This window comes from Macaca nemestrina, chromosome 6 (assembly GCF_043159975.1).
Source record: "Macaca nemestrina isolate mMacNem1 chromosome 6, mMacNem.hap1, whole genome shotgun sequence".
NCBI classification, from domain to species: domain Eukaryota; kingdom Metazoa; phylum Chordata; class Mammalia; order Primates; family Cercopithecidae; genus Macaca; species Macaca nemestrina.
The window spans coordinates 136,387,580-136,413,719 of NC_092130.1; the positions used below are offsets into that span (position 1 = coordinate 136,387,580).

General features: G+C 34.7%; 2 long non-coding RNA genes across 3 annotated transcripts; one reads left to right on the forward strand and one right to left on the reverse strand.

Moving 5' to 3' along the window:
• The first annotated feature begins 1,592 nt into the window (after window positions 1-1,592).
• LOC105487493 (uncharacterized) lies at window positions 1,593-13,087 on the forward strand. Its single transcript, XR_011624311.1, has 3 exons — window positions 1,593-1,699; window positions 11,766-11,892; window positions 12,439-13,087. It is a non-coding gene; the product is annotated as an uncharacterized lncRNA (long non-coding RNA).
• On the reverse strand, window positions 4,804-25,689 carry LOC105487494 (uncharacterized). 2 transcript variants are annotated; one of them, XR_011624310.1, is made up of 4 exons: window positions 25,619-25,667; window positions 18,500-18,597; window positions 14,820-14,937; window positions 4,804-5,200 (listed from the first exon to the last, which is right to left on the reverse strand). It is a non-coding gene; the product is annotated as an uncharacterized lncRNA (long non-coding RNA). The 2 variants fall into 2 exon arrangements; XR_011624309.1 differs by lacking the exon at window positions 18,500-18,597 and having other exon boundaries at window positions 25,619-25,689.
• Window positions 25,690-26,140: the final 451 nt, after the last annotated feature.

Consider the following 26,140-nt stretch of genomic DNA (forward strand, 5'->3'; position numbering starts at 1 on the left):
TTTCTTAATCCTTTTGTGTCCTAACTTTGCCCCCTCTAAGATGGGGATAACAGTTCCAATCTATGTTGTTGACATTCTGTGTTTAGTAGAGTGTCTAACTCATAGTTAGTGTTGTTCATAAGTCATTCTACTTGAAAAATTATATATTATACAGTAATTTTCAATGTTGCATAGCAATTGAATTTTGTTGGCTTTCAAAAAGCTGAGTAATATTATCTTCATTTTTTTATATGGGAAATCTGAGACAGGACAGTGATTTGTCCAACGAAACCCTACAGGAGAGTGGTAGAGCACATACAAAAGCCCATGGTTCCTCACACAAATCTTTTTTTTTTTTTTTTTTTTTTTTTGAGACAGAATCTCGCTCTGTCGACAGGCTGGAGTGCAGTGGCAAGATCTCAGCTCACTGCATCCTCCGCCTCCAGGGTTCAAGTGATTCTCCTACCTCAGCCTCCCGAGTAGCTGGGACTACAGGGACACACCACCACACCCAGCTAATATTTTGTATTTTTAGTAGAGACGAGGCTTCACCATGTTGGCCAGGGTGGTCTCAATCTCTTGACCTCGTGATCCACCCACCTTGGCCTTTTAAAGTGTTGAGATTTACAGGCGTGAGCCACTGCACCCGGCCTCCTCACACGATTCTATGCTACCTCTTTTTTCTCCCTTTAATAAAATAAACATCTTCCAAGAAACCAATACAGAAAAATATAACTGCATGTGGTCATTTGTATGTCACTTTGATTCTCAGAAAGTGAACAGCAAATAGAAGAATTTCCTGTGAACAACTGAAATGCTTATTGATAAAAGTGCTAAAATTTTAATAAAGTGTCATTTACTTGTTTATGCATAGGATGCTGCGAAGACTATCTTGCATGTAACCAATTTTAGCCTGTGAAGAATTTAATCCTGTTCCACAAAAGTCATCTTTCCAGGAAACACAGTCATTGAGATATCAATGCACAACTTCCATCTTTGTGATAACTCATAAAGTTTAACTTTATTTGTTCAAATACCTTCTGGAAAGAAAGAGAAAATTATTGTGGCCTTTTTGGAATTTTCTGTGAAATGTGATTGAACGAAAGCACTCTCTCTTCTTCATAGACACTGCCCCTATCAAGAGGCCACCTATTAATAGTTGTAATATTCTGTTCCTCTTTCCTCAACTTGTTTGATATGGGGCAAATTCTTTCTAAAACTGGGCAAAGGTAATAAGATGGCTCCATTTAACAAATGCTAAAACTGCTACAATCCATGACATATGTTACTATAAAAATGAATTACACTTACCAATTCTTCTCTTTAGCAAGATAAAAAGCTCTTAGAATGTCCCATAGCTTAATACATTATTAAACTCATTCTCAAATATTTCCATAAATACATTTAAAAATCATTGCTTTGTAACAATGCAATGTAAATGAAAATGTTCAGGTCATCTGCATCACTCCCAAAGTATTATTCTCAAACTGAGTCCTCTTTTATTTTCCTTAGAAACATGTGTTTGAAGGCTTCATTGAAATTAATAACAAGATTAGAGAGTAACTGCCATTTTTTACAGTTACTGATTCTTGACTTCCAAATAGAATGATTTGGCTCAAAGCAGGTGCTAGTTCTTTTCTTTTTTAAGAAATTAAATATTCATTATATCAGTGACTGTATTACCAAAAGGAAAACCAGGCTGCTATTCTTAGATACTGTTGTGAGTTACTTTTCAATGGTGACTTGAAAAAAATTTGATTTTTTTTGAAGAAAATATTTGGAGGTTGTGATATTCTGGTCCTATAGCTTTAGATAACATATAACTTTAGTTTACTTAAATTTATTTTATTTTAGTTCTAACAAATTATTTCATAAAGTTTTCATAATTTATATTTTTAAAATAAAAGAAGGCATTTCAGATATTAAAATAAGTAAATTCAATTTTTATTTTTAGCTCAATTTGGTTGCGGTTGCTGCTTTTAAAAACGTTGAGTGCTCTCCTATTATATCTTCTTTAAAATACTTCCAAAGTTAGAAGCAGATCTGTATTTTCTTTTCGCTGCACTTGCTCTCTTTCCTGCCTCCTGTTCTTACTGGAATGTTTTTGTTATCCCCAGTGATAGTCAACAGCTGTGCTGTCTCACAAAACTTATTAGCAGCTGTGAAATGCTACTGTCCTAAGTAGCAGTATTTGTTGATGACTGTTGAGATGTAATTGCTGTGATAACAAAATTACTTCACAGGCTTCAGCCAGTCTTCAGTCAACATTTACTGAAACCTACTGTTTGCAAAGTACTGGATTCCCCACACTCACAAAACTTAATTTAACTAAGGATGCAAAATGTAGGTGCTAAATTACTTTTACTGTATGTCAGTGGGGACAAATTAATACCACATCAGCCAAGTATGTATGTCTGAAGGGTGGCCAAATAAAACATAAAATAATCCAAAGGAGGATAATGATACTCCCATTTGGACCCAAAGGAAGGGAGTGGTGGTGAAAAAAGGCATCTTGTAGTTAATTAGCCTTGGGAAGGTGAGGTATGGAACATTAACAATGAGACTGGGGTATAATTGAAGCAAACACACTAATGCCTTTCTAGTCCCATACTTGCTAAACATCTGCAAAAAGGGAGAGGATGCATTCCAGTAAATTGCTTTTTCAATAGAAAAATGTCTTAAATGTAATAGACTTACTGTATCATGATTTCAAACTTGAAGGAGATTGAGACATGATGTAATAATACTTAAAAATAGCTAAAATCCACAACTAACATCATCTGTAACGATAAAAGGCTGAAAACTTTTCCTCTAATATCAGGGACAAGGCAAGAATTCCTGCTTTCAACACTTCTATTTAACACAGTACTGGAAGTTCTAACTAGAGATACTAGGCAAGAAAAATAAATAAGACATCCAAGTTGAAAAGGAAGAAGCAAATTTATCTCTATTCAGAGGTGATGTAATTTTATATGTAGAAAATCCTAAAGATACTACACACAAAAAACTGTTAGAACTAATAAATTCAGCAAAGTTGCAGAATATAAAATCAACATACAAAATTATCTGCATTTCTGAAAACCTTTTAATATTATCACATAAGCAACGCCTGAATTTTGGAGGGTACATATTGAAACTATATTATTCCATTTCTGACCCTTCAAAATTCATGTCCTCCTCATGTAAAAAACATATTCATTATATCCCAAAGCCTCAAAAATCTTAACCCATTCCAGTATGAAATTTAAAGTCTAAAGTTCTGAGTCTCACCTAGATATCATCCTGAGGCAAATTGCTTTCCAGCTATGAACTTGTGCAATCAAGCAAGTTATGTACTTTCAAAATACAGTGGTGGAATGGGCATTGGATAGGCATTCTCATTCCAAAAAGGAAAAAAAAAAATAAGCAAGATGAAAAACGGTAACAGGTTCCAAGTAAGTCTAAACCCTAAAAGGGCAAAAATCATTAAATATCACAGGTTGAGAGTAATCTTCTTTTAGTCCATGTCCCAACTTCCAGGCATACTGGGAGGAGATTGGGTCTCCAAGGATCTGAGGGACCCCACCCCCATGGCTTTGCTGGGCATAGCCCTTGCTGCTGTTCTCATGGTTTAGATTCAGGTGTCTGTGGCTCTCTCAGACTAGCATTGCATGTAAATGGCTCTACAGATCTGGAATCTCAGAAGCAGCCCTGCCTCATGACTTGAGTAAATATTGCCCTAGTGGGAACTGTCTTTGGTGGCCTTCACCCCTCAGTTCTGCTGGGCATTGCCCTAGTGGAGACACTCTGTGGCAGCCCCACCCTTGCAGCAAGTCTCTGCCAAGCCCCCGAGGCTGTCTGAAATATCCTGTGAAATCTAGGTGGAAGTAAAGATGCCCCCACAGTTCTTGCACTCTGCGAACCTGCAGAATTAGCACCAACAGGACACTGCCAATGTTTATGGCTTGTGCCTTCTGGAGCAGCAGCCTAAGCCACACATGCACCTGCTTGAACCACAGGTGGGGCAGCTGAGGATCGCTGCACCAGAATTTGGGGAATAGGGACTTCAGACAGGCCTGGGTAGTAACCCCTGATGTCCTATATGTGCCCTGGGACACCCTCCCCCACCCAAAACACACACACACTCAAAATCCATTCTGCCCTCAAGGCCCTGGCACTTTGGGCCTTTGATGGGAGTGTCAGCCCTGAAGATCTCTGAAATACCTTTGGGGTCATGCTTCCATTGCTTTAATGAATAGCATCTGGCTTCTTTTTTATTATTTTTAATCCATACCAATCTCCTTAAGTGGTTGCTCAGCCACATCCTGGGTTTTTCTCTCCGACATGCTTTGCCTTTTCATTTCTTACATGACCAGGCTGATAATTTTCCAACTCTTTAAGTTCTGCTTCTCTTTTGGTTATAAATTCCATCTTTAATTTATATCTCCCTTTTCACATTTTACTACTATAGGCCATTGGGAGACACACTTCTGAACACCACCACTGGAAAATCACACATGCTGGAATGGGAGAGTTCCCTGACCCTCTTGCAGGATGTGTGACAGGGGTGTGGCTGTTCGGCAGGAGTGTACACTCAAACCCCTTATGAGACAGGGAGTAAGCAGACAGAAGGTGCAGGAACTGGGTTGAGTACCCTTGGGCTTTAGCCACACAGCAGTATCCAGGGGTGGGAGCCTGCGACTCCTGAAGCCCAAGTGGGCATGTGTTACAGTGCGCTCTTTTAGCCTTGCCATCTGCAGATGGCTTAAGTGTTAACCAGCTCAGTGCTCTCTTGGTACCCAGGTCCTTGTCTGGTGTCCAGGAAGAATCAGGTCACACACGGACTTGAAGGATAACTGCAGGTCTTTTATTGAGTGGTGGAAGTGGCTCGCAGTGGTTGGGGAGCTGGAAGGCGGATGGAGTGAGAAGATGATCTTTTCCTGGAGTTTGGCCATCCAGCAACCAATCTCCTCTCCAACCTCCCCAGCTGAACTCCTCTAGGCCGTGCCATTCTGCTATTTCTGTTCTTCTGTTCATCTCCTCATGGAGCCAGGGGTTTGGGGTTTTTATAGGTACAGGATAGGGTAGCGTGGCAAGCCAAAAGGCAACTTTTGGTTGTGAAAACAGGAATGCCTGTTCTTATTTAAGGCAGTGGGTTTCCAGGCTTGAGGGTGAGGCCTTTGTTAGAGATCGGCCCTCTTCTACGCAGTATTTCCCTGTCTCCTGTCCGCATCAACACCACCTATAGGGACACCACAAGTACATATCAAATTAAAGTAGAGATTTCTATTTCCCTCTTCCTCATCTTCACCTCCCTCAATAGAGAATACAAGCCTTAAAAAAAAAAAGAAAGAGAAAAAATATCTCTGAGCCAGGCCATACCTCCTCTCTTCTGAGCCCTCTTAGACATAATCTCTGTTGTACTTGGGAAGGTATAGTCTAATTTTAACAACCAAAAGTCACCAGAGAGTTATAAAATTATTCAACATATCAGTACATAGTAAAGGGGATTGGGATGTAATAGAGTAGAGTCGAAAGTAATGAGAGATGAATTTTTTTAATTGAAAGAGACAGAATGTTGTGTCATAATTAAAAATACTACAATAGATACTGGAGCTAGATTGCCTGGGTTAAATCAGCTTGCAGCTTTTACTAGCTGTGTGATCATGAACAAATTACTTAGCATCTTGACATTTTGATTTATTTATTTAAAAAATGGAACTAATACTACTACCTACCTCATGGAGTTGGAAAGAGTATTAAATATGCTAATATACGTAAAGTGGGGGCATGAAGTCAGTACTTTGTAAGTCTTAGCTACTATATTGATACCCCATTAACCAGTTGCATTTGACTAAGTTTGAGGTTCACCTTTATACTTGAAAAGAATTAAATTGAATTATTTCATTTGTATTGATATATTATTCTCTGTCCATTGCTATAATTTTTTAAAAAGGAAAATATCCCAGAAAAAAAGGAAAAAAAAAGAAAATTTATTTTTATGAATACACTAAATGTTTTATGAGAGAATAATTAAAAGCTTATTCCTCATATATAATATTTAACACCCTTTACCTTTCACTCTGATTCATTATTTGTTCTTGAAATATCTGTGGAATCAACTAAATCGCAAAAGCAGAAGTTTGCTCTAAGTCAGACTGCAAGAGCAAACACAATGCAGGAGAAATACATTATAGCACATCTCTTCTAGTGCTTTACAAAACTACATGTTTAAACCTCAAATTCAGAAAAGCAGCTTATGACTGATAGAAGGGGTACTCAAATGACATGCTTTGGCCTCTGTCAGTTTTTGGACATCAACAGCAACACGGTGGTGACACCATTCACTGTTCTTTTAAAGGAAAGAGAGCAATTTCAGCAACCTTCAATTCATTTAGTTACAGAAAGTTTAGCGAACTTCAGTTAATGCTAAGGCCTGTTGACAGGAGAAAGAATTCAGATTTCTGCCACTGAGAATTGGGGAAGACTGGTGACATTAATAAGATCCAGATCCCCAGGCTAAACAACTGTGATCTTCCTTATCCACTGTCCCACAGGGTGAGTTTGTTAAAGGTTTTCATCTCCTCTCAGTGGCTTTCCCTCCCTCCGCCCCTGTCTCTGATCTGCAACAGGGGAAGGGAAAAGGGAAAATAGGAGTAGAAGCCACCAGAAATTACTGTTCTAATTTAGCATTAGCAGGAATTTGTAAACCACCACTAAGTAGATAAAGCTAAGAGCTACTAACTACAAACATAACCAAACAATAACCTCTGTGACTGTTTAATGGAGACCTTGATTAGAAACACAGAAACCAGGAGCCTTTACTGGAAACCAGGGAGCAATAATGTATTCAGAGAGAAAGGCTAATGGGGCCTGCACAGAAAATCAGCATTCTGGAAAGAAAAGAGAGGAAAAAGGGAGGTAATCAGGTATAGAAGGAGTTAGAATTAATACAGCAATTTGAATTTGGCTGTAAAATATTGACAGTGAATTATTTTTCTGAAGTTAATGAATTAACACACTGGAATAAAGAACTGTAGTATTTAAAAACACTTGCCTACTTTAATTTTGCAGGATTGTATACAGATACAGCTTGATTTATGGGTTTTGCTTTAAAATGTAGTTTGTTGTTTAGAACTGCATGGGTCACTGAAAAATCTTTTCAGGGTATTGGATTTCATGTTGCATAGTCAGTTCATAGTAACATATTTTGCATATTTATTGTTTCCAAAGGCTTGAAAGTGGGTTTAAAGAGCAAATTAGAGTGCACCTGGTAATAGCCTTAGAGGAAACTCCACAAGAATTACAGACATCATTTTCCGCATCAATAGTTACAAGTTTTGTCTACTGACAAAAAACGTCCACAATAGTGTGGTTGAAGTGTCTCTTACATTACCTAAGCACAAGTGTTTCCTCATATTTAATTTTTTCGTTTCCAAAAATATATTTAGAAAATACAGTAGCATCTCACTCTTCCTAGTAATAATCAAGGTCAATGCTAAAGAAATTATCAGTTTTATTGAGCCAATATTCTATATTATGTTGTCCAATAGAGTAGTCACTAGCCATATGCTATTCAAATTTAAGTAAATTTTTAAAATAAAATTAAAAATTCAGTTCCTTAGTTGAACTAGCCATATTTTAAGTCAAATTTGACTACTGGCTAGTGTTTTGGGACTTGCAGACATACAGCATTTTTATCATTGCAAAAAGTTATATAGGACAGTGCTGTACAGTAAGTTGAAACAGTTCAGATGATTATATTTATAAAAATGATACAATTTCAATAAATACAAAAACACATTTCTTATTATTTTCAAAAATTTTTCTAAATGGTAAATCTTTCTAAAATAGTATATTTTCTGTACTAAAATTCTATAGCATGTCTTATCTCTGCAGCTTCTCCATTTTATGTGCTTATTGCCCAAAAAGTAAAATTTAAAGTAATTAATTCATTAAAATAACAAATCCAATAAAACTTTAAAATAACATTTAATTTCAAAGATGCAACAAAAATTAAGGCTTTGTAGCCAGGTTATTCTAAATCATAATGTTTTCAAAATAATCAGATTAAATGAGACTAGTCCTAAATACACCATGTACATAAAAATAGAAGCAGCTGTTTATTAGTCCAGGATTGATATTATGGAAACATTAAATATTCAGTAAATCATCAGCTTGTGTATTTCAATGGTTTTTTAAAAAAGAAACCAGTGCTAAATTCATATGAAATATTTCAAAATATTAATTCTTACAATGTTTTTTTACACAGAAGCCAAATAGAAACTAGTTAATTTGATCTCCAAGAAGCAAGCAGTTTTAATATTACTGATAGTAGTATCAGTTGTGGTGTAGGAACCCCGTGATCTCATGAATGATAGATCTAAGTACAACTTTTATTTGTCAAAACTATTGGATCTTATTTTCCTTTTAAGATACTGACTTATTTTAAAAAGTAAATAAAATTATGTATACATGTATGTGTATATGCATATAAATATAATCAGAGTTTTCACAAACACTCTTGAAAGAAAACATTCTGTCTTTAAATATATATGGTGACATTTCAAGCAAAGTTTAACCTAAATGTGTGAGGAGTTAATCTGATGCCTGTAACTTAGCACCTTTGTAATGTGGTAGTGGAAAGGAACGGATCACTTAATGGTTTTAGATGTTAGACTCTAGTGAACTAGGATGGGTTTCCTTAGCATGACATCAGTTTATCTAGTTTATTAGCTTTGTAGTTTAAAAATTTATTATTCTTTTCTGTCTGCAAGCATTTTCATGACTTTTCTTCCTTTTGAAAAATGTTTCATTTGTTGTGTTATATAGGAAATAGTCCATTGAATAACCACTTAATTGCTAGAATTATCTTATTCAATTATGATTCAATTTCTTTTAAATGTATTTCTTTAAGGAAATTAAAGGATCCAATTGTGCAGACTTATGTCAATTTTCATTAGAAGGTCTCAGCAATTGAATTTTATGAATACTAGTACTTTATGGCCCTCAACTGATGAGGGGAAGGGACTATGCATTTCAAGTACCTTTAAATGTGAAATGAGTTTTGCATTTCTTATGTATTCTCATTAACTGTACATTATTTTTTCAAATAGTTATTTCTTAAATTATCAATTATACTTTCGGTAACCAAAATAGTAAAATTTTTAATAACATGAAACAAACATTTATTTCTCTGGATCCAAATGCATGGTCAGGCCACACAAATTATCTGCCAGTTATATAACAGTCTTGTGAGAAATCTCAGACTAACGGGCATTTTTGCATGCTCATAACCTGTCTGATGTGTTTATTATGCCTGAATTGCTTTTTTTTTCCTTAAATTTACCATGTGTGGTCTGCCCATACTACAGCTAATTGGAATAGACATTGGAAATAAGTCAAAGCAACCATCCTGCAGGGAGAGTATGAGGGAGACTCGGACCAATGTGTCTTTGTGATTATGTTCACAGATTAATGTGGACAATGAGCTCATTAACTACTTCATTTGATAAAAATCAGCATCAAGATGAGTTCATCAAAACAGAAGTAAAATCAAATAGAAGACAAAAATTTTCTTTATCTACAATCTTATGTAGTTTGTGAAGGAAAAAAAAAATATTTTTAGAGCCATCCTCAAATAACTTTGATAATTTTATCCAGTCAGTTGTCTCTCTATTATAAATACAGAATGTGGAAGAAACACCAGTAGTCATTAGTGATTAGCTAAAACCATGCAGATTATGATAAGAGAGGAAGTGTAGGTCCACAATTGCTGACCTGACTCCATGTCTGTCCTTGGAGAGCACAAAAGAATCTCCTTGAACTCTCATTAGAATGTGTGTGTTTTTTTTTTTTTAACCTCAATAAAGCCAGTTGAACTCTTCACTTAGGCACACCTTACAAAAGAGCAATGACTTTAGATAAAATCATTCCTCACACTTTCATGATTAGTTTGAGGCCTGGGTGCAGAAAGGGAAAAAAGTTCAGTGTTAAATATTATAAGACTTCCGCAGTTTTATATGTAACATCAGAAGGAAGGAACTCCCTAAACAAGGCTATTTTCATGGTTCTCATTATCACATAAAGTTAATCAAAAACAGTTCAACCTCAGGCAAATACCCTGAGATGAACATATTAAAGAGAAATAAAGCATCTTAGTCACATGGATAATAATTAACTTTGAGAAAGCCCAAATCAAAGCAAAATATGGTGTATTTTCTCTGAAATATTTTCCCCTAAATACTAATAAATGCTGGGTTGATAATACGTGCATTATACATTATCAACCCTACACTGTAGTGTATCATAACAAACCAGCAAGTGACTGTCCTCACTATGTTCTTTGGGCACATGAGGATTTGTAAATATATGCCTGCATAATTTAATGCATGACACATTTATTTTGTTATGAAACTACATGTTAAAATGGTACAGTGCTATTGTTTTAAAACGTCAAGAGCTAAAACACTGACTACAGTATGCAATCCAGATGGCAAATTCTCAAGGCATAGGACTGGAAAATGAAAAAAAAAAAAATGAAGAGTTGTTTGGGTTTCTCAGTCATGCAGCTTCCTAGCTTGCTTTTACCTTTCAGCACTAGCAAGGATATAAATGCAATAAAAGCAGTTAGTTTAACAGAGAAACAGGATTTGTTACAGGTCTGCTAGTCATTTAAAAACATCTTTATTCCTCCTAAAATGGCCTGGGCTATTTAAGTTCTTGTGTTTCACTAATTAATAATAAATAGAGTACATTAAAGTTGCTTTATTTATCTAACTTCCTATCACATGCAAGTCAATAAACACATATATTTATGTATAGTATATATATTTCTGCTATTTAAATTTTGCAGGATAAGAAATATCCAGTGAACTAATTTTCAGAATGTGTTTATGTGTCATGCGTAACGGATAAAACAACTAGTTAGAATATCAAAAATATAAATGCAATTTTCTTAATTAAAATGTCAGTCATGCAACTATGCCAAATCACATTTTAATCAAATAAACCCAGACCTTATAATTAAAGACAAGTACTTCAATTGTAGAATTTTAAATAGCTTAATTGTATATGGAAAATGTGGCTTGAAAATATAAACACAATTAAGACAACTTCTTTTAGTCTTTTTGGTCAGCCTACTAAGAAGGATAAAAGTCTTGCATGTATTTGAGATTAGATACAGCATTAATTGGCAGCACTTTGTCACAATATCCCATTTAAGTAGTCTTGACTGTTCTTGCACAATAAACAACATTGTGTTTCTTTCAGTGTTTTTGAAAGTTTCATTTATGTTGGAGAAAAAGCATCCAGAAGTTCCCCAAATCTCCAGGAGCCATGAGATATTTAATACAATATCCACCTCAGTAACTCAGTGATCACGTATTTCACCTATTTATCCTAAATTCCCTTTTTATTTTTTTAAAGGCAGTCTTCCAGCAGCTACAAACATCATTAATTGACTTTTCTTGAACCAAGGTTCATATTAACAAAATATAAATTAGATAACGGTTATTAGTGCAGCAACAACACTGAGATGAGTCTAGCCATAACATGTCAGTAACATGAAAAATGCTGGGTTTTTTGGTTTGGAGTTTATCTGTGTTTTCAATCAGGCTTAGCCAACTTGAGCAAGTAGTTCTTGTGGGCAACAATTATGGGTTTTACTTGTGTATTTGATTTGTATTTGGGTCTTTTTTTTCCTTATTTGATGACCAAGGCACACACAAATATTCGTCTCGAGCCTAAAGCCCTGAAAGTATGCCATTCTTTAGCTGATGAAATTCTAATCTCATTTTATTATGTAGTCAATGAGCTGCTGAGAGTTGCCTTGGCTTGTTAACATGATAGCAGACAGATGAGAAGAAATAAAAAGTACTGGCCTGTGAAAGCCAAATCAAAGAGCCAGATTGAGGAGATTCTCGAGTTACCCAGGTGAGGCCCTCAGTGCCTAGCTAATGACCCAGCTAATGGTCAGAATGCTGTAGGTTCCGTTTGGATGATCCAAACGTTAAAACATGGGACTTCGATGTCTGCATAAATGGCTGAGAATTTGCCTTTTCTTTGTAAGCTTACTATACAATAAACAAAAGACTGGTATTTGATACTAACCAAACATGGAGAAGTAACATCCAAGTAACATTGGATGAATATATTCAAGATACAAATCTTTATGTGGCATTGAAAAAACTTCAGGATCCTATGTTTCTGTATCATAGATTTTTAATTCTCCTTGAGGTTAAACCTACTGCCATTTACCAAAAAAATACTCATTTTCCATAGACATATAACAATATAAATTGCCTGAAAATGGGATAATGCTTTCATGCAGTGAAATATATTGATAAAATAAGAGAAAGTTACAGCTATTTTTTTTTAATGATTATACTCTGAAGAAATATTTTAGGTGTTGTAAAAACACTTGTATCTGGGAGCATTGAAATCTACAGACTGATATTTCCTTTTTGTTTTCTTTTTCAGAGCAACTGCTTACTGGATATTTAAGCTTTATGGTCAGCTGCCAGAAAAATAAATGCACCTTAATTTTTAAATTGAATTATAAAGCCAAAAAATCCTATTGCTCTATTTCTCTTATTTTGTTGTTTACATTTGACTTTATAATTTCCTTCACTTGAAAGATTTTAACCTTAAAGGAAACTTTACTCTCAACGTTCATGACAATTCATAGATCATCAAATTGATTATCATATTTTCAATGTTAAATATTACTTCATATGTCTATTTACAACCTTCAGAATAAGAAAGTCAGCTATGAAATACCAAGCCTTGACTAGTAGTGCCACCTAGCATCACAAAGAAAAAGTTGTTCAACTACTTTGCAAAGCATTGGAAATTTATCAAATCATCTAATACACTATCTCCTTGATCCTTAATCCAGAAGAAAATAAGCAGACATGATCAATTAGAAGAAATGTACACAAAATCTATATATTTTTAGAGACAATATACTACATATTATGAATGTTCGTGTTTTAGGAAGATGCAGTGATGAGAGGTAGCAGTAAGATATAATTCCTGGTTTGCTGACTGACATGCTACCACTTTTTCCTACAAGTTAAGAAAATATACTGGGATTCAAATGAATAAAAATAATGTTTGTGTACTGAAATATTGGCTATGACCTAATTTATAGAATAAAAGTAAGTCATTCACAAGTATCAATATTTTGAATACTGTGGCGACTAACAACTGATTGAGACCTGCTAGTGTTTTGAGTAATGAATTTAGAAACTTTGGAATATAATATAATGCTAATAAAGATATCACAGGCTTAAGCCTGAATGGAATTGAGGACAGCAATTCCAACCATCTCAGTTAAGATGCTTCTTATTGATAATAAGTGAATAATAAGAGAGTAGATGACTCATGTCAGACCCATTTCTCTCACAATTCAGATGGACTTAGCTGTGAGACAGGGCAAGTCCTCAAATAAGACCATTTCATTCAAAGTCATTTTATAATCACTTTGATGAGAAGAAAATCACTAATTCTTGGTCACGGCCACTGTCTGTGTGGAGTCTACATGTTCTCTGCATGTGTACATGGCTTTTCTCTGGGTAGTCTGGTTTCCTTCCACATCCCAAGGAAGTTCACATGAGGTTCACTGGTATGTCTAAATGGTTCCAAAGTGAGTGAGTGTTGGGGTGTGTGTGGGTGCATGCTGCAATGTGACAGCTTCCTGTCCAGGGCAGTTCCCACCTTGCGCCCTGAGCTGCTGGGAGAGGATCTGACCACTGGTGACTCTAAACTGGAATAAGTAGGCTGGAAAAATGAATGCTTATTATAAAATAAAAGTTAATAAAATCTATGATAATTATATAAACGCATGACAAAAAAATGCAGTAGGAAAGTGCTCAGGCAGCCTACTGTATTTGTTTCTCAAGGAGATGCTCCTTACAGTTTTTGCTTTGCTAACATTTCTTCCTTGATTTAACACACCATCACTACAACTGCCATCACTCACTGATTCACCAAAAATTCGGTAAATATTTATCTTGTTTTCATTAATATTTCTTAAATGTATGGGTGGATCACAATTATTTCAATGTTTAATATTAGAAGTGTTTTGGGTCTTTATTTAGAAGTTTAATATGTTTTTGTGACCAGAAATATGCCATTGGAACTTAACTCTTGTTTATATCAATTAGCCTATGGTAAAGTGGGTTTCATTCAAGCTTGTCCAACCCACAGCTCATGGGTCACATGTGACCGAGGACTGCTTTGAATGCAGCCCAACACAAATTTGCTAACTTTCTTGAAACATTATGAAATGTTTTCGTGATTTTATTTTTTAGCTCATCAACTATCATTAGTGTTAGTTTTTATGGTTGGCCCAAGATCATTCTTCCTCCAGTGTGACTCAGGGAAGACAGAAGATTGGACACCCTTGATTTCCAACAACTTGCTTAAAGTTGATGTCTCCAAAACCTACTGATGACATTAAATGAGGGCTTACTATAATAAAACTTAAGTGGTTATCTTAGAAAATGGGGAAAACCACTGAACACAGGTCACACTCTGGGGCATACTCCTCTGGGAGTGGTCAGCTACTCAAATTAAAATATGGCAACAGAAAGGCTAACTCGAGCTTCTTTCAAACCAGTGCCCAGGTGTGCAATATCTAGAGAGTGGGACTCCAAAGGCAAATAACCTTGGCAGAAATAGGAGGATTTTCAGGATTTCAATTAGGTTAGGTTTAGAACTAGAATGGAACTGCAATACCTTTCATAAAGCGAAAGGGTGAATCCAGCAATATGCACTAGGCATCAGTATGTCTAAAGACAAGTGACATATAATATCCCAAACATACCAGACTTTAGCAAAAGTATTCTTCAACTCACCTTCTAGGAGGTAAGATGGCATAATGGTGAGGAGTATGATTTTGCAAGCTTCCTGCCTCACCAATTGCTAGCTATGTGATATTGGACAAGTTAGATCAGTTGTCTGCAATCCAGCTTCCTGTGAAATGGACAACAGGGATATGATTGAATGAAATGAAAACATTCAGCATTGCTGTAAACATCTACTAAAAATGTGTTATTATTATTTTATTATTGCTCCTCTCTTCTCAGGTTAGGTTTTGACACAGAATTCTTTCAGTGCCATTTTACCAGTTGGAAACCTCTCTGGCTGGTGGCACCTCTGCCTGGGCTTCACTTGTGTCTGCTGGGCTTCCTCTGCCCACTTGGCCCAGCAGGCTGCGCTCTGTTCACTCCCCAGCCCGAATCCCACAATCACCATGGCACCTATGCTCAGCTCACGGCAGGACCAGGCATGCTGTAAGTGGCTTCTGTGGCTGGGTGTCAGCACTCAGACAAGGGGGTATGGTAGTGCCCTGAAAACTTGGAGATGCCAGCAAGCACAGAGCCCCAAAGGGTGTTACAGCTTCTGCTTGGGGAGTCCCAAAGTCTGAGAACCCAGGAAGTGTTACAGCTCTCATTCATTTCCACTGCCTTCAGCTTCAGGGAACAAGGGTGTGTCACAGCTCTTTCTGTCCTGCCACCTGCAGCTGAGCAAATGGGGGCATGGGGCACCCAGCAGCTTTTTCTCCCCTGTTGCTTGGTGAGTGGGAGGGAGGGTTACAGTGTTATAACTCTTCTTGCACCTTCCATTTGGTGGGTTCTGGGTTCTTGTCCCGTGACCAAGAAGAATGAGATTACATGGACACCAGAGAGAGAGCAAGGCAGGGGAGAATTTTATTGAGTGACAGAGAAGCTTCTGAAAATGACAGGAAACCTGAAGTGGGTAGCCCTCTGTGTGAGAGGGGGCCTGAAAGCAGGTAGCCATCTATGTAGCTGAGTCCAGGTTTTTATAGGTTTGGAATGAGGAGGCGCAGGCTGTAGGTAGCCTTTGGAAAAGGTAACATTCCATTGGTTAAAGAGCATTATTCAGAGAGAACCAATCAGGAAACAGTGGGCAAACAAGAATAGAAGTTCACACACTGGACTCTATCCAAAACCAGCAGTTCGGTTTTCAGTCTTCAGGCTGTCTTTGGCTTGAAGGCCAGGTTTCACAAGGGACCCATGCCTGTCTGCCTAGGAATTTGTCTGTCTTCTAATGCTATCAGTTTGTCTCAGGAATGCCATGATTCTGGATCTTTAGGTAGAGAGTCTTAAAAGAGCTTCAGCAAAACATGACTGGGAAGCTAGCCACTCACCACTAATATGCAAACACATAGTTTCTGGCCTAATGGAACTGAGGAAATAGCACTGATATAATAAATATGGGATATTTGTCACCAAAAGATAAAATTATAATATTTTAACATATTTTCTATGCAACAGTCATATATTTTATATATATTAGCAAATATATTCAATATGTTAATTCATATGTATTAACAAATATATTCATGTGTATTAACAAATTTAATATGTGATCAATCTATTTAATCCTTTTTCTAAACTTTAGATTATAGTTTAGCAGAAGATATAATTAGCTGATATCAATAATATTTGTCACTCATTAATTTTTTCCTCCAGGATACAAGTTTTGGTGTCAGCAAATTGAAATACCTCTCAAATCTGTAATACAAGCACAATCTAGTCCTAAACAAGAACCACTCCTGTTATGACAACTATTACTCTTCCTCCTTTTAAAGTTTACTCAGATTCTGAATTATGGATAATTACAAAGAAGCTTGGTGAAGTTACATAGAGGAAGAAGGTTTCATTTTTCAACTTCCCAGTGAAAAATAAGTAACACAGCATCACAGAAGGGAAAAGATTCTATCCCAGAAGACAGTGCCAGGACTTTAGCTTACTTCTTTTGCTTCTGTGTTTGGTTGTCTTTGGTCATTTCTCAAGATGTGTAAGCATCTGATGTATTAATAAAAGGACTTTATTTGCAACCCATATTAGTTCCGATTTATTACACATATCCCCAATTATGATTTTCAGTGACCAAAATAAGAAATTTTGGGGACTGTAGAAAAAATTTTTTTTTCTGGTCTCCAGATTTAGACTAAAGGAGAGTGACCAATACAAGTCATGGGACCCTGAGAATGGGAAGGAGAGACACTGAATTAAATATCACTAGCAGAGATTCAAGAATATGAGAATCCCTAGTCCCAACCCTACCATTCCATAATCTTAATCACATGAATGGAAATAAACAACGTAAGAATACATTTTACTGGCTGGGCGCGGTGGCTTATGCCTGTAATTCCAGCACTTTGGGAGGCCGAGGCGGGCAGATCAGGAGGTCAAGAGATCAAGACCATCCTAGCCAAGATGGTGAAACCCTGTCTCTACTAAAAACACAAAAATTAGTCAGGCTTGGTGGCAGGTGCCTGTAGTCCCAGCTACTCAGGAGGCTTAGGCAGGAGAATGGTGTGAACTCGGGAGGAGGTGGAGCTTGCAGTGAGCTGAGATCATGCCACTGCACTACGGCCTGGGCGACAGAGTGAGACTCCGTCTCAAAAAAAAAAAAAAAAATACATTTTACCTTAATAACAGGGAGTAATTTGAAATATGGGACTTTTTTCTAGGCATTGTAGGGCAGGCATGAGAGCAAGTACTTACATTTAGAAATGAGAGCCTTGAAAACTGATATACTTAACTTCACAAAGTTCCACTTGCTTTCTAATCTTATTCTCCCTTTTCCTACTCCTCTGCTGATAAGACATAAAAGAAAGCTAATAGACCCATTTCCAGGTGAGTGGCCTGCTTGGATAGTATTTTGGAAGTTTTAGATATCTTTCATCTAAGAGCAGGAAAGCTTAAGGATGTAAGTCTGTGGTGGAGAGCTACAAAATCAAATATAACTTGGTTATTTTCCCACTATGAAGAGTCACTATGAATAAAGTAAACTCGGATATTAGCTCAAGTTTGAAGGCTCTTTTTATTGTTTTGTTAATGACCTTGCACTTCTGTTGGCAGCAATGGAGGCCTGTAGAGGCTTTAGAAGAGGTTTCTGGGGGCAGTCATGAAACAGAATCACATAGCTTAGGTGAGCATTCAAATAGTTCATAGATGTGACATAATTCTCAGTAAATTTTTCAGAAATTGGTTTTGGATTGAGGAATAGCTGAATTTGAATTTATCCATGGCTCTTTCTTCTCCAAATTTTATCATCAGACTTTCTGTTAACTTTATTTTTATGGTAGATTGAATAACTGACCCCAATATTTCCTCCTTCCCTTATCTGTACACTTTGACATATAATTTTGCAATTCCTACCCCTAGAAGTGCTGTCTTTTCATACTACATGGCTTGGCTTTGAGCTCAGTCATATGACTTGTGTTAACCAATGGAATGTGGCTGAAATAAAATTTTTAAATTTATGTTAAACTTCTGCTGTCACCATGACAAGAACATACTTAAGGTAGGCCACCAATATGCAAAGAATGAGTAGCACGTGGAGAAAACCTAAACACACTCAATGGATTTAGACCAACTCTCACTAAATCAAGACTAATCAGCTTAACTCCAGCTGACTTACAGATATGAGAGGAAGAAAGGGTTGCTATTTTATGTCATAGAGTTTTGGAGTGGCTTGCATGTGTCATTAACTGATTTACCTTTTTTGACAGTTTCCATTTTCTAAACTTTTAGGTCCTCTTTATGTCTCCTTTAATTTCTCTCCACTTCTCTCGTGTTTAAGATTCAACATCATAATCTTTTAAAATAATTTAAGTCAAGTCAATAATCTATTAAGATTTTGTTTTTGTTAGTTTGTTTAAGAGATATATTAACATTATAAAAATGTACTATCGGTATTGCACAGACAAAGTAGGCAATGTTTACAATCATATTATAATTATTATCAGTATAAATATTGCCTAGATGTTTGAAACATGCTTTTTCAGTTAAACATGCATGTTTTTTCCTAAGAAACTGTCATCAATAGATACTACATGTATATGTGAGATGTTACTAAGAGATTCATTACAGTTTTTAACATGAATTAAATCAATCTTCGAATTATAAAATTCAAGTAACAGTTTGATGTATGTAATTTGAGTAACAATTTCAGGTATGTAACAATTTGATGAGTATAAGAAAGACAATTAAATATCAGATAAGGAATTTACCCAAATACTTGATTTTTAAGAAAAATTAAGAAACTTAAAGCAAGTAAGAAACCAGTGCAATTCCTAAGAAAAACACAGCAGGTAATCACAATTTAGTTTATATTTGGTATAAGCCATATGTGATTTACTTTCACCATCTCATAAATTTTCAAAAACTTGTAATCTTTACACTATTCTAAACTTCATCCATTGAAACTTTTATTATAGACATATTTATACTAGATAACCTTGTATCCTATTTTTAAATGTGCTGAATTTTGCATATTCATCTTTTTATGTGCTTCATTATATGTTTAAATTGTAGACATATATCTTATAGGATATCTTGTGAATAATTAGAAACAATGCAGAAATTTCACTTCCTTTATTCTAATTCTCATATCCTCTTTTCTGAATGACTACCTTAATCTTCCAGATATTCTTTGAACCTGCAGTCTCATAATGCTCTAATATGTGTTCAATGTTCCCAACAGAGTTGTATTTCTAGAATAATAATATGAACAAGTCATTTTCAGGTGTCAATTTTAAAAGAATCTTTGCATTACCTATGCAATGAAGTTAAAAATATTTGACTGTGTTAACAAAAAAAAGATATTATATATTCTATCTAATGTTCCAACCTCATGTTCTACCTCTTTCTTTTCAATAAAGCATTCTAATGGCAGTTGAAAATATTTCTAAGTGAAACAATATAGATTTGAGAACAGTAGGTGAATATCTTCTTAAATCATATCATTAATGTTAATTAAATGATCTATATCAGAGTAGAGGGAAATTTCTAGTAATATGTTGCAAGACTTCACTGATAACTCCTTCTATTTGAAACAGTTACTTGAAAGATATCATTGCAAACTGCAGATGCTGGAAAACAGAAAAATCTTAGTGACCATAATGAATGATTAAAAGATAAATATTAACTGGAAGGATTTTGAATAATGAATATAAAACACTACTGATAGGTACACAAACAAACAAACACGTACAAAATATAGAGTGTGCCAGAGCTAGTAGTACACAGGTGAATAAAGTTTACTTGTTTAGTTAAGAGCTAATGATCAGCCTGCATTTCTACTAGGTTCTGGGGTAAAAGGTAGAATATATCATCACCCAGTGCTCAAGGAGCTTTTAGTCTTGAAAGCAAACAATTAGAAAAAAAAATGATATAATTTCTTAATCAAATTTATTCCTTGCTTACATTAAGAAAAACATGATAAGAACTTGAGTAATGTATTTGTACGCCTCACTTAAAGAATAAAACAGATAAAGTCAATCCAGACAAGTACAATCAGGATTTTGAGGAGAATTTGAATAATATGAAATGAAGAATTGCTGTCTTGTTTACAGAAGTGAAAACTGGATGAGATGCCAAAAAATAATAATGATGGTAATGATAATATAAGGAAATAAAAATAATTAACCCTAATTGAATATTACCTATGTACCAGCCATTCCATTATGTTAAAATTATATAATTCTATATTTGGTGATTGGTTGCTTTTTAAAAAATTTTCATTTTGTGAATGAAGAAATGAGGTTTGTCTTGTATAGTAATTTGTCCAAGGTCACTGAATTATGAGTTAACTCTTCAAACCTAGGTCTGTATCACTCCAGAACTTGAGTTATTAAACTTGATACCGCTTGATATTGTCATTAGTGGGTGTTACTGAATATCTGAGAAACTAATATGCATAAAAAAATTAGAATTTTTCTATAATAGAGTATCACATATATTATGAAACTCAATTGTTATAGAATATGGAATAAAGAGTATAGAATACCAAATTACATATGATACATATGATACTCACTGTAGAAAATAATGCAGAATAATTTGGTACAGAAAATCTAAGTTTATGATTAGTATCTGTTACTTGCTAGGTACATAACTTTGAACCAACTACTATCTCTCTGAATCTCAATTTCTTTATCTAAAAATAGATATAATAATGACTAAATTATACTATAAGGCTAATGTGCAGATCAATACTATAAAAGGAACATAGATGACAGGATTTTGAAAATATTTCAAAAGGTACTTTTAAAATGCTTATTTGTATTACTATTGTAACCACTAAAACCAAGCAAGAATTAATGGTTAAAAGCCATAAGTAATAATTTATGTATAAACCTTTAAAGATTAGAAGTCTTCTATGCAAATGTGAGTTCCTGAACTTACATCAAGGCAAGTATTCAAATATCACAAAGATGACTATTTGATTGGGCTATCAGAGAAGAAATGTAGGCATCAGATGAGTGTTCACAAGTTTTGAAAACACGTTTTCTTTCATCATACTTTTTTGAAAACAGTTTATATGTATTTATATAACATATGTTTTCTATTATGTAAGTAGACTTTTGTTTGGAGAAAGCCATTTCAGTTATCTTTATCTTCCTTAGAGCAATGAAGTAATATACAAATCATTTCAGGGAAAAAACATCTAAGAAAGATTTGTGACTCTCCCTTCCCATTATTGAACGCTTTTACAGAGATAGTCTTAGCATGAAAAATATGTTATTCATACAGCTCAGAATAAAATCATGTTACTTTACTTGCCATTTCAATTATATTTTTAAATGATTGATTTTGAATTTCACTGTAAAGATGACATCAATTTATATTCTCTGATGAATTCTGTCTTATTTTCTTGAAATGTTTGCTAGTTATGTTATTATAGTAGTACACAGTGTAGCATCTAGTTCAACTTTCAAGGTATATATTTTACTTTGGCTCCAAATAGTAGAAATTGTTCCTTTATTATACATTATTTTGAAAATTCTGGTTTATCTTTCCAATTTCCCATTTTTAAGCCAATTGAGAGAAATATTAGTCCATTAATGATAGATACAGATGGTGTCCATCTGGTATCCATCTTTAACTCTAAGAATGGAGGCATAAGGACACACTGAAACATTAGACTTTCAAAATTAGATGCAATCTAACAGCTCAAGGAAAATGTTATTTGATCCATTATAATTTTTTTCTAATACTCATATTTCAAACAAGATAGAGGATAATCACTTTTTTCTGAAAATAAAGAGTTGTAATTTTAAGTCCACAATTTTTTCCTACTCTAAACCCAATAACAAATATCAAAATCATTAATACAAACCAATTTTTCACTACGGCTTATCTCAAAAATCTATTGGTAATCATCAACATGTGGACATCTAGAGTTTTATTTCTGGTGTATTAACTCTTTGCCTATGGAAAATTCAAGTATTTCAGACTGGAATGTAACTAAATTAAAAAAAAAATCAGTGCTCCATAAAAACCTTATTTTGCATTGGGTCCTAGAGAGAAAAATTATCTTGTTTCTCAGTCAGTGTCACTAGTCATCATAATTATGACTTAAATTTTATTGGGTTTATTTTCCCAAACTAGAATATGCCATTATAATGCCCTTCAGGGATTCTGTAAAGATATAAGGATGATTTCAAAACCAATTTAGGCACTCCTAGAGGAAATGTTAAACACAAAGATACACCATGCATTTAATAAGAAAAACAATAATAAACATTTCAGAAATAAAATTTAAAAACATTAATAAATAATTTAAACAAACACTTTCATGAAGACAATGTATAAAATGCAGAATGACAATAGCAATAAAAGCTTTGGTAAATTTAATGGTGATGTTTTTAAAAAATATCTAAAGGAAATAATATATTCTATTCTGTTGTCAGTGAAAACTTTTTAAATTGTTAGATTTTTATATAGACTTTCTCATGCATATATACTGGCTTCTATTAACAATGTTGCTGCTAAATTTAGATTCTGCTTCTGTGTGTGTGTGTGGGGGGGGTATATGTGTGTCCTTCAGTTCTTTATGCTGAAAAATGTTAAAAGTTATTTTTTCAGCCAATATTACCATATCTCAAAAATATATAATGTTTTCTAGTTTTATGTCATGTACTTGTCACTGTGTATGATGATTACACAATTTTTTAAAAAATGTTGTACTTTTAATTTTTGTGGGTACATAGTAGGTATGCATATTTGTGGGGTACATGAGATATTTTGGTACAGGGATGCAATGCGTAATAATCACATCATGGAAAATTGGGTATCCAACCCTCAAGCATGTATCCTTTGTGTTACAAACAGTACAATCGTACTTTTAGTTATGTTGAAATGTACAATTAAATTATTATTGACTATAGTACCCCTGCTGTGCTGTCAAATACTAGGCTTTATTCATTCTTTCTAACATGGTTGATTTCTCAATATTCTCTCCACCTTTTGAAAACCTAAGAGGTATTTATAAGAAATTAAAGCATTTTTAAAAATGAAGTTATAAAGGCTTATTCTTGAGAGCTTTTAAAATTAGGTTAATTACATCAAATTTCTTTACCCTCCACAGATTTCACTTCCCTTACAACCTCTCTCTCTCTCTCTCCCTCTCTCTCTCTCTCCCTTTTGTTTTTGTAGAGACAGGGTCTCACTGTGTCAGCCAGGCTGGTGTCAAACACCTGACCTCAAGCAATCCTCTTACCTTGGCCTTTCAATACAGGCATGAGCCACCACACCCAACCTTATACTTTATCTACCGGAAGTTGCTTCCATTTTTCCTAATGTGTTATTTTTTAACAAATTATTTTTTGTTAATAATAAAACAGAATCTACCAGATGACACAAGTATCAATGTATAAATACATATACAGAACCATAGATTTTGGAATACTACATAATGAAAGAGACCATAGAAACCACCTAGATTTTTTCCAGTAAATATCTGAATAGCATCTAAAATTTTTATTGCATACATCAGAAATATAGGAGAGAAGGAGAGACAAAAATAAATGAGCTGAGTCCCAGATCCTTGCTAATGAATGGGAAGAAATAAAGTCAAAACCCTGGATATTGTTCCCTCCTGGGTCTGGACTGTCATTGGGAGAGGTTGATTAGGTCCAACACCTACCTACCCTTTATAGATAAAGAAATTAAGTTCCAAAGAAGTCATGTGACTTTCACAAAGCCATACAGAAGGTGAGTAGCACATTCTTTCACTCATGTACTACATATAGCTGTGAAAAGAACAGAAAAATTAAAATATTCTGATGAAAGACTTAAAAAAATCCACACAAAAGCTTTTCTGTTAGTTTGTTGTTCCTTATATCTGTTGTATTTAGGATAGTGTATGCCATATACCAAGTAGTTATCAAATATTTGCTGAAAAGATAAAGAAAATAAATACAAACATACAGAAACATTGCTTCCTTTAGGTAGCACTTACCGCTGAATCCTTAGAGCAACATTGTATATTTATTCTTAATTATAATAAACGTGAATCACCAGAAAAACATCCAGTTTCAGTCAGTATCTCTTTCTCTTTTTTTAATGAAGAAGACGTCACAGTATATTGAAAGCAATTTTTTTGAAAATGATTAAAAACTCTTAAACTTACTTAAATGTGAAAATTATCTCAAAAGTCTATTATGCTGTAAATCTTCTATAATAAAGGTAGAACAATGAAATATGATAAACATGTTAAATAATATAAATTATAATTTATTATTATAACTCTTAAGTTTTAGATACAAATATTATAAACTGCTGTCAACACTTGGCATTCTACATAAAACACTATCATTAGGAAAACTATTTTGCTATTATGCTTTGTATGTTTTTGTTTGTTCTTTTGTTTTCTAGTTTAACACTTTATTCAATGGTAGGAATTTCTACCTACTCATAAATACTTAAGATATGAAATGATTTATTACTTTAAAAAATAATAAAAAGAAATAGCTCATTAGTGAGATGCTTAACTTCCAAAAATTTTAATTTAATGGAAATTGTGCTAAAGGGATGAAAATGTGATTTCATTTTGACATATAGTTTTATGAAAAAAATTAAGGCACAAAAGTAGAATATGAAAAAAATATTATGGAAGATGAGGAAGAAGAGGAAAGAAAGAAAGCAGAAAAGTAGGGCAAACAGGAAGAGAGAAAATTATGAAGAAAAAATTTCTGACCTCATAATTTTATAAATCAATATTGTAATTAGATGAACATCTGAAAGAGCATCATTTATTAAAAATTAAAATCATGAAAGAAAAAAAGGTTTTTTTTTTTTTTTAAATATGACCATAAGAACAAAATAAGCTACTCCCCCAAAAAAGTGCGGATGATTCCTGAAGCTTTTGAAAATGTAAATCCAGGAGGAAAGACGTAAGCAACTAGGTGACCTAATTCCATGTCCTGAATCTGACTTTTCCTGGCTCTATGATATTGGCAAGTGAGAGGACTTCTCTTCACTTGACATTTTTTTTTTATCTCTACAAAGGGAAAATTATAATACCCAACTGATAAGAAAACTGTAGGTTTAAATAAAGTGGTTATAATATTTTAAAGTTTAAGAGGTGAAACAAACAGCTTAAAACAATCTGAAACATAATAAGCAGTAAATGTTGATATTATTATTATTTAATCTTTAACCTCAAATTGAAATTTTGAGATGAAGTTTGAAGATTGAGACGAAGATTGAAGATTGAGACGAAGTCAGAAGATTGTCACAAAGCTAACAAAAGCAGTGATTCTGGATTCTTTGCTCGTAACTATTACGTAATTCAGCCTCCCTGAAACTAGAGATAACAGGAAAATTGTTACCAGGGTCCTTTCTTCCAGGGCTTCCATGATGGTGGCGGGTCACTTCCAAGATGGCGGCAAGCCTCTTGTTCTCTGACTGGGGGTTCTTGGCCTCACAGATTCCAAGGAATGGAATCTTGGGCCATGCGGTGAGTGTTATGGGTCTATTAGAAGCCCTGGGTCAAGGAAGAGAACCCTGGAATCCAGCGACTAGTGTTCAGCTCAATTAGGACGAACCCAGGCACTTAGCCATGCAGGAACAATGGCAAGTCTTTAGCCGGATAGGGAGAGGCAATGGGTGCCTCCCTGGATCAGGAGCACAGCAGACACCTTACTAGATCTAGAGGGATGGAAGTCAGTGGCAGTTCTACAAGGGCGGCAAACAGCAGCAGTGGACTGTGAGCGAAAGCTCAGCTTGAGAGGTAACAAACACGGACCAGAAGAGTGTGCAGTTGCAAGATTTAATAGAGTGAAAACAGAGCTCCCATACAAAGGGAGGGGACCCAAAGTGGGTAGCCTTTGCAGCTGCAATGCCTGGGTTTA